This window comes from Triturus cristatus, chromosome 6 (genome assembly GCF_964204655.1).
Source record: "Triturus cristatus chromosome 6, aTriCri1.1, whole genome shotgun sequence".
Taxonomy (NCBI): domain Eukaryota; kingdom Metazoa; phylum Chordata; class Amphibia; order Caudata; family Salamandridae; genus Triturus; species Triturus cristatus.
The window spans coordinates 1,688,691,289-1,688,704,626 of record NC_140589.1 but is presented as its reverse complement, the minus strand read 5'-3'; positions in this window follow the sequence as shown (position 1 = coordinate 1,688,704,626).

Sequence of the window (13,338 nt, the reverse complement as noted above, 5' to 3'; positions counted from 1 at the left end):
CATCAAAGTCAAGCATTGAAAAAAGTAAGACATGTTGACAAGTGTAGTGAGTGCCAAGGTACAAGACTTCTTGACTAACAACTTGAATCATGCCACCTGTCACATGGCCATCTGTACCATGATGACACAGTTGGCAACACATCTGACCCACTGCCTGTCATGTGGAGTGGCACACATGTCCAAACACAGGACAATGCATAAGATAATGGGCCTGCAATTGTGTCGGAATAAGGAGCACCTGCACTGAGGAGACACACTCATGGCAACCAAGAATGTCCATACAGATGTAAGCACACAAAGACCAAACTACGTAGCATCTGGACCACACACTGGTGCCAAAAATGGATGAGCAGGAATCATGTATTTAAACTTTTGACACATGCTGCAAATCACAAACATTAAACCCTGCACAACATGACAGGGTCACTGCATGTTGAGTGTCTGTCCAAGCAATTATCACAGACAGGTCACACCTGGCAAGGAGACATAAGGTTTGGACATGTAGACCTTGCCCGCACAAACCCCCCATACCTGAGACAATGTGATGGAGACAGATCAAGAAGTTACACCTCTTAATCTGGGTTTACTAAAATGTGCATCAAGAATTCATAAATGTACTCCACATCACCTCGTGAGGCTGCCAACACATATTTGTGACAAACAACCATCAACAGATAGATGTAAATAGACACACAGGCACTGCCCAGTGTGAGGATGCACAAGCCAAATGGGGTCACCCTGTCCAGTGGACACAAGTAGCACACTTTACATAAATACAAATGAGGCCAGGGAACAATGCCACAGAGGCCAACCTATGCTGAACACACAGAGAATGAGCACAGTGTTGGATGACACACATGATTCCCAGGCAAGGGTGTCTCAGGGGACTGTAGTGGGCACACTGCTCCATGGTCCTGGAATGATCTGACTGTAACATGAGCAACCGTCCCGGCACTATGCATATCTCCCACTCATGCACATCATGTCTGAGGCCACAACATCGATCATGCATGCTGCAAGTCTGTTAATTTGAAACCTCACACTCCTATGTTGAGACTCCGCATCAGTGCCAACAAATATGGACCCCCAAATGACTGAACAGGACAGGGCACAGGCAAGGTACCAACACATGTCACAGACCACCCCCACACATGATGCAGAAAGCAATGTGCACTTGGATTAACTGGCAGCCTAGATGACCATGTGCAATAGTGTTTACACACGGACCAGGGAACACATATCAAGGAGGGGAAGAGAGGAAGAACAGCACCGGTTGACTTGGGGGAAAAGGATATGCACTGCACATATAAACCCTGGCAGTGTATCCAGGCGACTGAGCACTTCCAAAAGCTGGTGACACACAACAAACACACATGTACCTACCCCCTTCCTGCTGCTGCATCTCCTGTAACTGCCTATCGATGTCAGGGAAGACCACCGCCAGGACACGCTTCATCTGGTGGGTCAGGCGTCGGCGCCCGCCGTGGGGGCGTGGAGGTGAGTCCTTCAGCAGGACCCGGGCGATCCTCCGGGTCCAGCACCGGATGTCCTGCCACCGTTTTCTTACTTGGGCTAGGCGCCGACTGCGACCCTCCACCGATCTCACGGCCCTGACGGCCTGCTTCCAGATCTCCCCCTTGGCGTAGGCAGTTACCTGTGAGAATGACAAAGTGAGACAACATCACTACACCTGCTCCATGTCAGAGAGACACACATTTGAACAACTTTGATATGTTGAACAGGGCATAGGATGCTGCCAAGGAATAGCATCTTAGTCATATGGACAGTGGCCTCTGTGGAAGCCCCAATGCACTACATGGCATATAAAGTACACAGGTGGCATGAGGGGTGCGACACACTCCATGAACATGGCACACACTGTGCATCACAAGCAACACCAGGCTGATGGACAGCACCTCCAAGCAGTTACATGCCCCAGGCCACTGACGCAACCTCAGCAGAGTACACAGACACACACAGGCACAGATCAATCACATGCCATTGGCAACAGTGGATACAAACCTCACTCTGCACATGTGCCACTTGCCTGTGGGGTGTCACAGGTGTGGGGCTAGCTCAGCAAGTCAGACACACAGCACGGCTTACTTCTCACATCAGATGTTGCCTCCTCCATGCAGCTGTGGTGCAACACTTCACATAGACACTCACCCACATGACAAGGAACATTCACACACATCAATGTCCAGGGGGCGTACACATCACTTGGACACTCTCACCACAGCTCCACTCAACTCACACACATCTGTGGGTACAGTCCCCTGTCACACCGGGGGGACCACTGAATCACCTCAGGATAATAGACAAAAAATGCCACAAAGGATTAGCCAGGCTGAATGTGTCATGCACTATGCAGTGAATGTCACAGTAAGCACAATGCAAGTGAGGAGTGCACACATGAACTACATCATGCTCTGCATGGGAGACATAAGCCATTCCCCCCCCCTGGGACCCACTCTAAACAACATTGCATGTCTGTCACACCTGGACACAATGCCAGAAGTGACAGTCACAAAAAAGGTACACAGTCAAAGCTAGTGGAGTCAGCACTCACCTGCTCCCCTGGTCTCCCATACAGGCTGGGGTACTGTGGGAGGATGACATCCAGCAATGCCTCATTCTCCTCCTGGGTGAATGGCTGGGCCCTCTCCACAGACCTTGACATGGTGCCAGAGGAAGCATAGACAGCAGCAGTGTTGTCGACAGGAAAGTTGTGCAGGCAAGTGCCCTCTCATGGGTTCTGGCTGACTTATATCTGTCTTGCTGAGGGGCATTCATTTGGAGGAGTACATAGTGATTGGTCAGATTCATTTGCATCTTACGTTTACTCCAATCCCTTTCCACATACACCAGTAACAGCATTTGCATTGTTCAAAATTTGAGCATCATGGCAAGTCAACAACCACTTTGCAACATTGTATTTTGTGGCCAACTGACTTTTCCAGGCCACTTGATGGAAAATTTGAACAGAAAATTCTGTATCCATGACAACCAGCATGCATTTAGTGCCTAATACTTGTCCCTTATGTGTCCCCTATGTAATTTTCAAATCCACACACAGGTACGGTGCGTTTCACATGTACCCCTACGGCACCAGTTGCACAGTGCCTTTGACACGTACGTTACGCACTGGTAGTACACGTATGTGTCCACAATGGTAGTACACGTACGGGTACGTGTACTACCAGTGCCTACACGTACATGTACTCCCAGTGCCTACACGTACGTGTCCGCAATGGTAGTACACGTACGTGTAGGCACTGGTAGTACACGTACCCGTACGTGTAGGCACTGGTAGTACACGTACCCGTACGTGTAGGCACTGGTAGTACACGTACCCGTACATGTACTCCCAGTGCCTACACATGTGTGTCCGCAATGGTAGTACACGTACGGGTACGTGTACTACCAGTGCCTAGACGTACGTGTACTACCAGTGCCTACACATACGTGTAGGCACTGGTAGTACATGTACCCGTACATGTACTACCATTGCCTACACGTATGTGTAGGCACTGGTAGTACATGTACGTGTAGGCACTGGTAGTACACGTACATGTATGTGTACTACCAGTGCCTACACGTACGTGTACTACCAGTGCCTACACGTACGTGTACTACCAGTGCCTACACGTACGTGTCTGCAATGGTAGTACACGTACGTGTAGGCACTGGTAGTACACGTACCCGTACGTGTAGGCACTGGTAGTACATGTACCCGTACGTGTACTCCCAGTGCCTACACATACGTGTCCGCAATGGTAGTACACGTACGGGTACGTGTACTCCCAGTGCCTACACATACGTGTACTACCAGTGCCTGCACGTACGTGTAGTCCCTGGTAGTACACGTACCCGTTTGTGTACTACCATTGCCTACACGTATGTGTAGGCACTGGTAGTACATGTACGTGTAGGCACTGGTAGTACACGTACACGTATGTGTACTACCAGTGCCTACACATACGTGTACTACCAGTGCCTACACGTACGTGTACTACCAGTGCCTACACGTACGTGTAGGCACTGGTAGTACACATACGTCTAGCCACTGGGAATACACGTACGTGTGTATGGTCCGTACCACGAGTGCTCCTATGGCCACACAACTCTATTGATATGGACCGTACACACGCCCTCAGAGTGTGTGTATGGTACTTTTCACATGCTTACACTGTTGAGAGGATGCGCACACGAAAGGAATGGAGGTCTCAGACTCGCAGAAGGATGTACATCAAGTCATTGTCATTGCTGTCCTACATGTGCAGGGCCTAGGTGTGTCAGGCAGTGATATTGCACATGTCTCCACATGTATTTGCACAATTGATGTGTGATGACCTGTGTACACATGTCATGTGTGATGGGGCACTATGTGGCACACTTCCCCTTCACACTTTGCACATGTGTGCATGTAGTACAAACGTGTCATGCACAGCATCACTGGTATGGCACAGTCACCACCACCCGCAACTGTCCCCTGATGCCAGGGACAGGGACACTAACAACTGACATTTAACGACCAGCGTGCAACGATGTGACTATGTCATGTGTGTGTCATGTGTTCCCATGAGCTCACTGTTGGTGTCCCGTCAACTGCATCTGCTGTTGCTGCATCCAACATGTGTCTGTGTCTTGATGGGCATGGCACACATCTTTGCACACCATGCCACATGTGGATTTCCACGTAACGTGTGTCTGTATGCATCGAACTTGATATTTTGACATGAGGACATATCTGCGTCGTCTCAATGTCTGTGTTTTCTGTTTCCACGTGTACCACTTCATCGCAATGTGTGTGATCTGTACATTTGACATTCCATGTGATCTGTGCGTCTAGCTTGCCGTCAGCTGTCTGTGTGAGATGACAGCCTTAAAATGCTGAAATGTGGATGTATGTCACTCTTGTGATTTCTCTGGCTATTCACTGACACTGGCCCACAGCTCGTTTCAGGGCAAGTCATGTACACTTGCCAATCAACGAGTGTAGCTGGCTTTTCGTAGGAGTATCACCTGGCTGGCATACGTGTCCTGGATGTATTGCACAGACCAGACTCTGTATTTAGCAGAAGTGTATTAGCAGTTGAGCATGTGCTCAGTTCATTGTCATTGATGTTGTTACGTTCTCACTCTTCGTTATTTATTCCCAATTTCTGCAGGGCACCGCCTGTCCCCAGACCAATGCCAGACTTGGGTGCCATGAGGGAACATGACTGCATACGCCGTTACAGATTCACCCAACAGTTGATTGAGGACCTGACAAACAGGCTGGCACCACACCTCCAACCGCGACAGTTATCCTACTGCGCTGACCCCCAAGATGAAGGTGATGCCAGCCCTACATTTTTTTGCCACTGGTACGTTTCAATTCACCATAGCTGATGTTGGTGGCATGTCCCAGACGATGTTCAGCCGTGTCCTGCATGATGTTTTGGCAGCCATGTTGGAGCACCTGGATGAATTCATCCATTTTCCGACTCCTGAGGAGTTGACAGGTGTCAAGGGTGATTTCAATGCCCTGGGAGGGATGCCCCATGTCATTGGGTCCATTGATGGGACACATGTGGCTTTTGTACCACCACAGGCACAGGAGGTCGCCTATCGCAACCGTAAACATTACCACTCTATAAATGCCCTTGTGGTGTGTCTTGCTAACATGCTGATTTCCCATGTCTGTGCACGCTTTCCAGGGTCAGCACACGATGCCTACATCATGAGGCGTAGCAGGGTGCCAGAAATGATGCTGCGGCTGCACAACGAATGAGCATATCTTGTTGGTGGGTATACTCTGTTTGTCCTGTGTTTTGCGGTATCTTTGTATCTTACGGCATCTCTTGACCCACTTTTTTACATGATGTTTCCATGTAGGGGACTCTGGCTATCCCAACATGCCATGGCTGATGACGCCTCTCCGCAACCCAAGATCAGCTGCAGATCACCGTTACAACGATGCACACGGGCAGACCAGGCGAGTGATTGAGAGGACGTTTGGCCTCCTGAAGAGCCGATTCCGGTGCCTTCACAAGACAGGTGGGTCCCTCCCATATGCACCGGTGAAGGTCTGCAAAATCTTCCTCGTGTGCTGCATGCTGCACAACATGGCAGTGGAGAAGGCAGTGCCACTCATCCTGGAGCAGCATGAGCAGGAACATCCACCCATGGAGGATGAAGGGCTTGGTCACGAGGCAAGTGAGGAGGAGGAGGAGGAGGAGGAGGAGGAGGAGGATATCCAGAGTCAGCTCATACGCAACTTCTTCTCATAATGGTGAGTCACTGGGTCTGAGTGTGCACGCTTGGAGCCTTGTGTGGCATGTGTTGCAATGTGTGTGTCCAGCTGACTGTATGCTAAGTGACTTAGATGTGTGTTCTGATGTGTCACTGGAGTGATGATGTAATTCCACTCATTTTAGCTGTGACCCTAATTTTTCTAATCGCATGGTGACAACATTATTCCTGTAGAGTAAATGACCATGTATGCGGATAACAATCTTTTAGCTGACTTCTTGTAGGTCTGTCATCCACAGGTTCTTGCGCATATTGTCTGGTCGTGTCATCGTTGGCCTCCTGCTATTCCTCATGAGTATTGCAACGTGTGCTGAATCAGCGTTCCATGCACGGACATGTGGAAAAGTCAGTTTGGGTGAGGATTGCAGCAAGGCATTTTGGGGTTGTTAGGTGTTTGGAATGTGTGGGGACTGCTCCTGTGCATGTTGGGTTACCATGCATACATGTCGACTCACCATGGGGCACATGACATGTAGCATGACTCCCATGAATTGATAGTCAACCTTCGTGACAGTCATCTCTAATGGTTTGTGGATTCTGATGAAGGCATCAATGTGTGTATAACCTCTCTCAGAAACATACGGGATGCTACGGGTGGACATGGTTTGGGACATCCCCATAACAGGGTCAATGGGGAATTGCAGCCTCTCCGTGTGCAGAAGGGGGTGTTTGGCTCATCCCCTTAACTTGTGTGCCAGGCCATTTGGATTTACTACATCTGTGTTGTGAAGGGGGTGTCTAGTGTAGGTCCCACATGTTCAGCCAAATTACCTGTGTGTCTGTTCATATTGACGCTTTTCCCTTAGTGTGAGTAATAAAGGGGTTCCTCACCCTCCAAGGTGCCTCATCTCTGTCAATGCAGGTCTCTTGCCACTTTGCATGCGTCATCTCTGGCATAGTTGTAAAAGATTGTGCATATGAGTCTATGTGTAGTTTGGCTACATGCATGCAGGTCTTCATGGGTTAGAATCTCGATTGTGCCTGAATTCCATGGTTGTGTATGTATTTGGGCATGTTGGTCCGCACGACGGACCATCAACGCCTGCTGAGGGTGTATCTCCTGTGCGCGGCTCAGCCTTCTGTTTCCTGATCCTGTGTCAGTCATCTTTGGTGATTGTGCATCCATTTTCTCTGGGTGTTCCATGGGTAACCGGACACTCCTTCCTTTACATACGCCTGTTGCAGTTGTCCTTTCTGACATCCTTTTCTTTGTGTGCTACTTTTGGCATAGATTCAAGGACATGCCACCTGCTGCTGCGGCACATGCAGCAAGGGCCCACAAAGTGGCGGGATTCGGCAACACACACGCCTCAAAGATGCTCCTCCCTGCCTACCTCCACCTATTCATTTGGCTGTCATCATCTTGTCTCTGCCACTGTTGGGTACACGCGGTGCCAAAGGCAGGACCGTCAGCACATGCAACAAGCACATTGCACGACCTTCATGTCCTTGCATGACCCACATCACACTGCAGTCTGATGTTGTAGCCACCCTCCAAGCAATGTCTATCCGAAACTCAACCGCCTGCTCTCAGGCATTCCCTAAGCGCATACATGACACCTTTGCATGCTGAGTGTGTAACTCCAACTGCCTACACAGCGCTGCCTCGCCTTCCAGGCCCTGTCACACCAACCAGATCATGTCCCTCCTGCTCCACACCGGCTCCGTCCACCAGCAAGACCATGGGAGTGGGACTCAAGCCTTCAGCATGTGGTATAGTGGCATCATCTGGCACATGGCCCAGGGATCATCTCTCAGCGTGTCAATCTTTAATGTGTCCAGGACCCCCCTCTCCACCATCACATGCGCACACAACATCATCATCATGTCGTATGCAATTGACACCCAGGTGTTCCTCACCCTCACCAAAGACCCAGCCATTGCCAGTTCCAACATTCAAGAAGGCATGAGGTCCGTGGATGAATGGCTGAACATCAGCCACTTGAGGCTGGACTTGTACAGGACTGAGGTAAGCATCTGAGGATTGTCCCCTTACAGCTGGCTCAACTCCTTTTGTCCCACCCGCAGGGGCCCTACACAAGCACCCAGTGGCCACACACACAAGATGGTGTGCATCATGGATTTGTCACTCACATTTGCCATGCTAATCACCAGCCTCTGTACCTCATGCTGCAACACCCTCTGCATGATGCACATGATCCTCAGATAGATCCACTCCAAGGAAAGACAGACCATCCCCCAGGTCCACGACACCAGCCGTGTCAACTACTGCCCCGCCCTCTACGGAGCAAGTACATCCTAACTCACGGGAAACTTGTCCACATCCAGGGTGCATCTGCACAACTCAGCTTCAACATCCCGCACCCCATCAACATCACCGTCCACCTGAGATAGCCTCAAGGGATCACTGTGTTCTGCAGGATGACCTTCACATTCCTCACACACACTCAGGAGGCAGTCAACAACCCCAGACCCCAAAACCAACCTTGTACATCTGTCAGCCAAGACCCCGTTGGCCCAACTCAATGCATCCAAACTTAGCCTGGCCACCATTCTTCACATCCACAACACTCCAGCATGAAGGAGATGGTTCTCCCACCTGGCCAAACATACCTGCGACTCACTCCCCGGGAACCTCCACATGAGCCATGACCTCTAGGCCTTCATCATCCTCTTCCTGATTGGTGTGTGCGCACAGTATTTCAAGCCCCCCGTCAGCAGCTTGAGGCCATCATGGGTGAGTATTGGGCTCCCAGGCTGTATTGGATGATACATTGTGACCCATGTGTGTCCTGTACCCGACTCAGATCCCAGGGTATGGATGGCTGGAGTTAGTTCAACACTCAGGCATAGTTTAACATTAATACACACGTATGTTGTGGACTAGTGCAAAATGACTGCAACATCTCATGAAAAAAATAGTTTTATTCTCGGTGGGGTGCGTGTTTTGGTAGATAAAATAAGGTGCTCTACCGGGTGCATAGAATCCAAAGTTCACAGGGGGAGATGCTATCCTTGCCATTTGAAGTCATCAGAGTCCAGACCACAGTGTTAGTCATCATTAGTCAGACTGTGACCAGCAAGTCCATGTGGCAGAGAATGTCAGTGAATGATGTGCTGCTGTTGCGCATGAAGGCCAGGTGCCAGGCCAGGTGACCTGGGAGATGTGGATTGTCCGCTGCCTCTCACGGGCTTTTCCGTGGACGACCCACCTTCCTCCGGGGACCCTCAGATGCAGGCCTTGACGATGTTTGGGACGCTCGTCGGACGAATCCTCCTCCTCCTCCTCCTCCCTCCCTATGGCTGGTGCTGGTCTGCGCCTGGTGTCACAGGGAGGGTTACCCATGTTGTTGGCGATCCGACGGAGTGAATGGCTTATGTCCCTTTGCACCGCCACGAGCTCAGCCAGTCTTGCCTCCATCCGTCCTTGGTGTTGTTGTTGACTGGCGTGTTGCTCGGCCTGCTGATTCTTAATGTCTGTGAGGGTCGCCACTACCTGACTGATGGCCCTGGTGTCACGCCGGTATGCCTCCGTGATGTTGCGGATGTGTGACATACCGGTCCCTTCAGCTGTTTGGTCAGGTTCTCGCCTCTGCCTGCCTCCACTCCCACCACCCCTGCCCACACGAGCCTGGCCTGCCGTTGTGGGCACATCGGGTCTACGGGACCCCTGAGGGGTGGCCGTGTCGGTGTTGGCTGCCTCCTCCTGGGTGCCCGGCGAACCTTGTCCCTCCAGGTCAGACTGGCTCAGTTGTTCAGTGTGGGCTGGGCTCCTGGGTGTCTCCTGGGATGTGGCAGGAATGGGGGTGGTGGTTGGCACATATGTACCTGAAGCAGGTGCTGCAGGGGCTTGGACACCAGAGGGGCCAGGTGGGTTGGGGTCATCCGCGGAGTGTTGTGAGGTGTCGCTGCCGGTGGGATCAGGTTCCTCCCGAGCCTGGGACTGTGGTTCTTCTCCCCATTGTTGGGAGGAGATCCATGACGTTGCCCTGTGTGTGAGAGAGAGACAATGTTAATGCTGTTTAATGTGACATCCATGTTTCACACATATTCTATTTGCCACAGTTTCTCCAGGTAGTTGTATGTGCCTAGCATTCACATCACTGTTCACTTGTGGATGGGTATGTTGCAGGGGACTGATTGAAATGTTCTCCAGGGTGTTTGACATGTCGAATTTGGGCTTGGATGCTTCTTTGGCTGTGGCTTGATCTTGTTGTGTCACATGTCTATTGTGAGAGTGGGTAACTCCATTGGCTGCCCCGGGGGTGTGTGCTTGTGTAAGGGGTGAGTGATCATCCCTCAGCCCGACGCTGTTCAACATCCACATGGCCCCCCTCACACAAGTGGCCCGCCACCACAACCTCAAAAACATCTCCTACGCCAACGACACCCAGCTCATCCTCTCCCTCACCAAGGACCCTCACACCGCCAAAACAAACATCCACAAGGGCTGAGGGTCCATCGCCGACTGGATGCAGAGGGGCCATCTGAAACAGAACTCGGACAAGATGGAGGTCCTCATCCTGGGACACACACCCTCAGCCTGGGACGACTCCTGGTGGCCGATCGCTCTGGGGACAGCACCGACACCCACCCACCACGCACGCAACCTAGGATTGATCCTCGCATCCTCCCTCTCCATGTCCAAGCAGGTCAACGCCGTCTCCTCCTCCTGCTACGACACCCTACGCACGCTCCGCCGGATCTACTGGTGGATCCCAACCAAAACAAGTAGAACAGTGACACAGGCCCTCGTCAGCAGCTGACTGGACTACGGCAATGCACTCTACGCAGGACTCCCATCCAAACACCAACGGCGGATACAACGCTTCCGAAAAGCCTCCGCACGACTGATCGTCAACGCCCCCTGCCACAGCCACATCACCCCCCTCCTGAGTGACCTGCACTGGCTCCACATCGACAAGAGGATCACCTTCAAGCTCCTCACCCACACACACAAGGCACTCCACAACGCCGGACAAGCCTACCTGAACATCAGACTCAGCTTCTACACCCCCACCCGCCAGCTCCGCTCCGGCAGACTCGCCCTCGCAGCTATCCCCCGAATCCAACGTACGACCGCCTGCAGGAGATCCTTCTCCTACCTCGCCGCCAAGACCTGGAACACCCTCCCAACCCACCTACGACTGACCCAAGACCTACTTGCCTTCAGATGACTCCTCAAGACCTGGCTCTTCGAGCAGTAGTGGAACCCCCCCCCCCACAGCGCCTTGAGACCCTCACAGGTAAGTAGCGCGCCCGCGCCTTACTAGTACCCTGATCGATTGTTGATTGATTGACGGTGCCTGCTGGTGGGTGTAGTGTGATTTGGCAGTGGGTCTCCCAGGTGATGTATCTGTCCCCCCATGGAGCATGCTGCCATGTCAGTGAGTGTGAGTTCCTGTCCTAGATATCTGAGCTGGTTGTGTTTGTGTTAGATTTTGCAGTTGTCACAGGAGGGCCTTGTGCTGCCTACAGCAGGGCCAAGTGTCAGCTACCTTGTCAGTACTTTGCCAGTCCCTGTGCATTGCGCATGGTGCATGGGTATGTACCTGGGCCATATGGGCTGAGGGCAATGGTGTCTGTTTTTGAGTTGTACAATATGTTTAGTGATCCCCACCCTCCCAGCATCCCGGACATCCAGTCTTGGGTTTGTGGTTTGTGTAGCCTGGGACATGGCATGGCCTTGCATTGTGAATGGGGCATACACATGTTAGTGGCATGAGCATTGTTTTTGAGTGTGGTTGTGTCCGGTGAGGGCTTGGGGGTAGGTGAGTGCATTTGTTGTAGTTGGGGTGTGGATGCCATTACCCCCATGTTACATAAGTTGTTTGTGTACTCACCAGGTCCAGCGACTCCTTCGACTCCGTGTTCTCCCACCGGCGGAAGCAGGGCCATCACCTTCTCCTCCCAGGGATGGTAATGTACCGGTCTGCGGGGCAGCCCACCTCCTGTGATGTTACTCTGTGCGTAGTCCTCGTTCATTTTGCGCTTGACTGCCCTCCGCAGATCGTACCACCTGGCTTGGCATTCATTCTTGGTCCTTCTAATGGGCGCAACAGCATTCACCCGATCGACGATCCTCTGCCCCAGGCGTGATTTTTCGGCTATGCTGGTCTGTCTGACCAATGTTCCAAAGTGCTGTGGCTCGACTCTGATTACTTCGTTGACAAGGATGTCCAGCTCCTCCCTTGTGAACTTTGGATTCTTGTCTGTGGGCATGGTGTGGGGTGTGGGTGTGGATGGTTGGGGTGTGTGGGTGTGAATGTGTAGGTGTGTGTGTGAATGTGTAGAGGGGGTATGTGTGAAGGAGGTTGTGTGATGGTGTGTAAGTTAAGGTGTATGGGTGCAGTTGTTTGTGTGTGGTGTCTGTCAGCAGTGGGTCTGTTGCAAAGGCTCATGGTTTGTGAGTGTGGGCCCTTTTTATTGGTCCTTTTGTGGGTGTGGCTGGGTTTGAAATTTTGGTGGGTGTGTTATAAGAGCTGGTTGTGAGTTTGGGCCTCTGTTTGCCTGTTTGGATGTGCCAGGTCAGTCTTTTAGATGTTTTTTGTACTGTAGACGTGTTGTGTGATTCGAATTGACCCTCCATGTGCTGTTTTGCAGTGTCCTGGTTCTGTTTGAGTCGCTTTAGTGTATGTAAGCTGCGTACATACGCGATGTTGTTGTACAGTGCTCACATATGCAATGTTGTTGTACGGTTCGTACATACGCGATGCTGGGATATGGTGGTGGGGTACGGTGCGTCCAAGTACGGGGGTGGGGTACGGTGCGTACAAGTAAGGGGCTGGGGGACGGTGTTAGGGTACAGTGCTGGGGTAGGGCACTGGGGTACGGTGTGTCCAAGTAGGGGCATGGGGTACGGCGCTGGGGTACGGGGCGTCCAAGGACGGGGCTGGGGTACGGTGGTGGGGTACGGTGCATACAAGTAAGGGGCTGGAGTATGGCGCTGGGGTACGGGGCTGGGGTAGGGCGCTGGGGTACGGTGCGTCCAAGTACGGGGCTGGGGTACGGAGGTGGGGTACGGTGCGTACAAGTAAGGGGCTGGGGGACGGTGGTGGGGTATGGTGCGTACAAGTA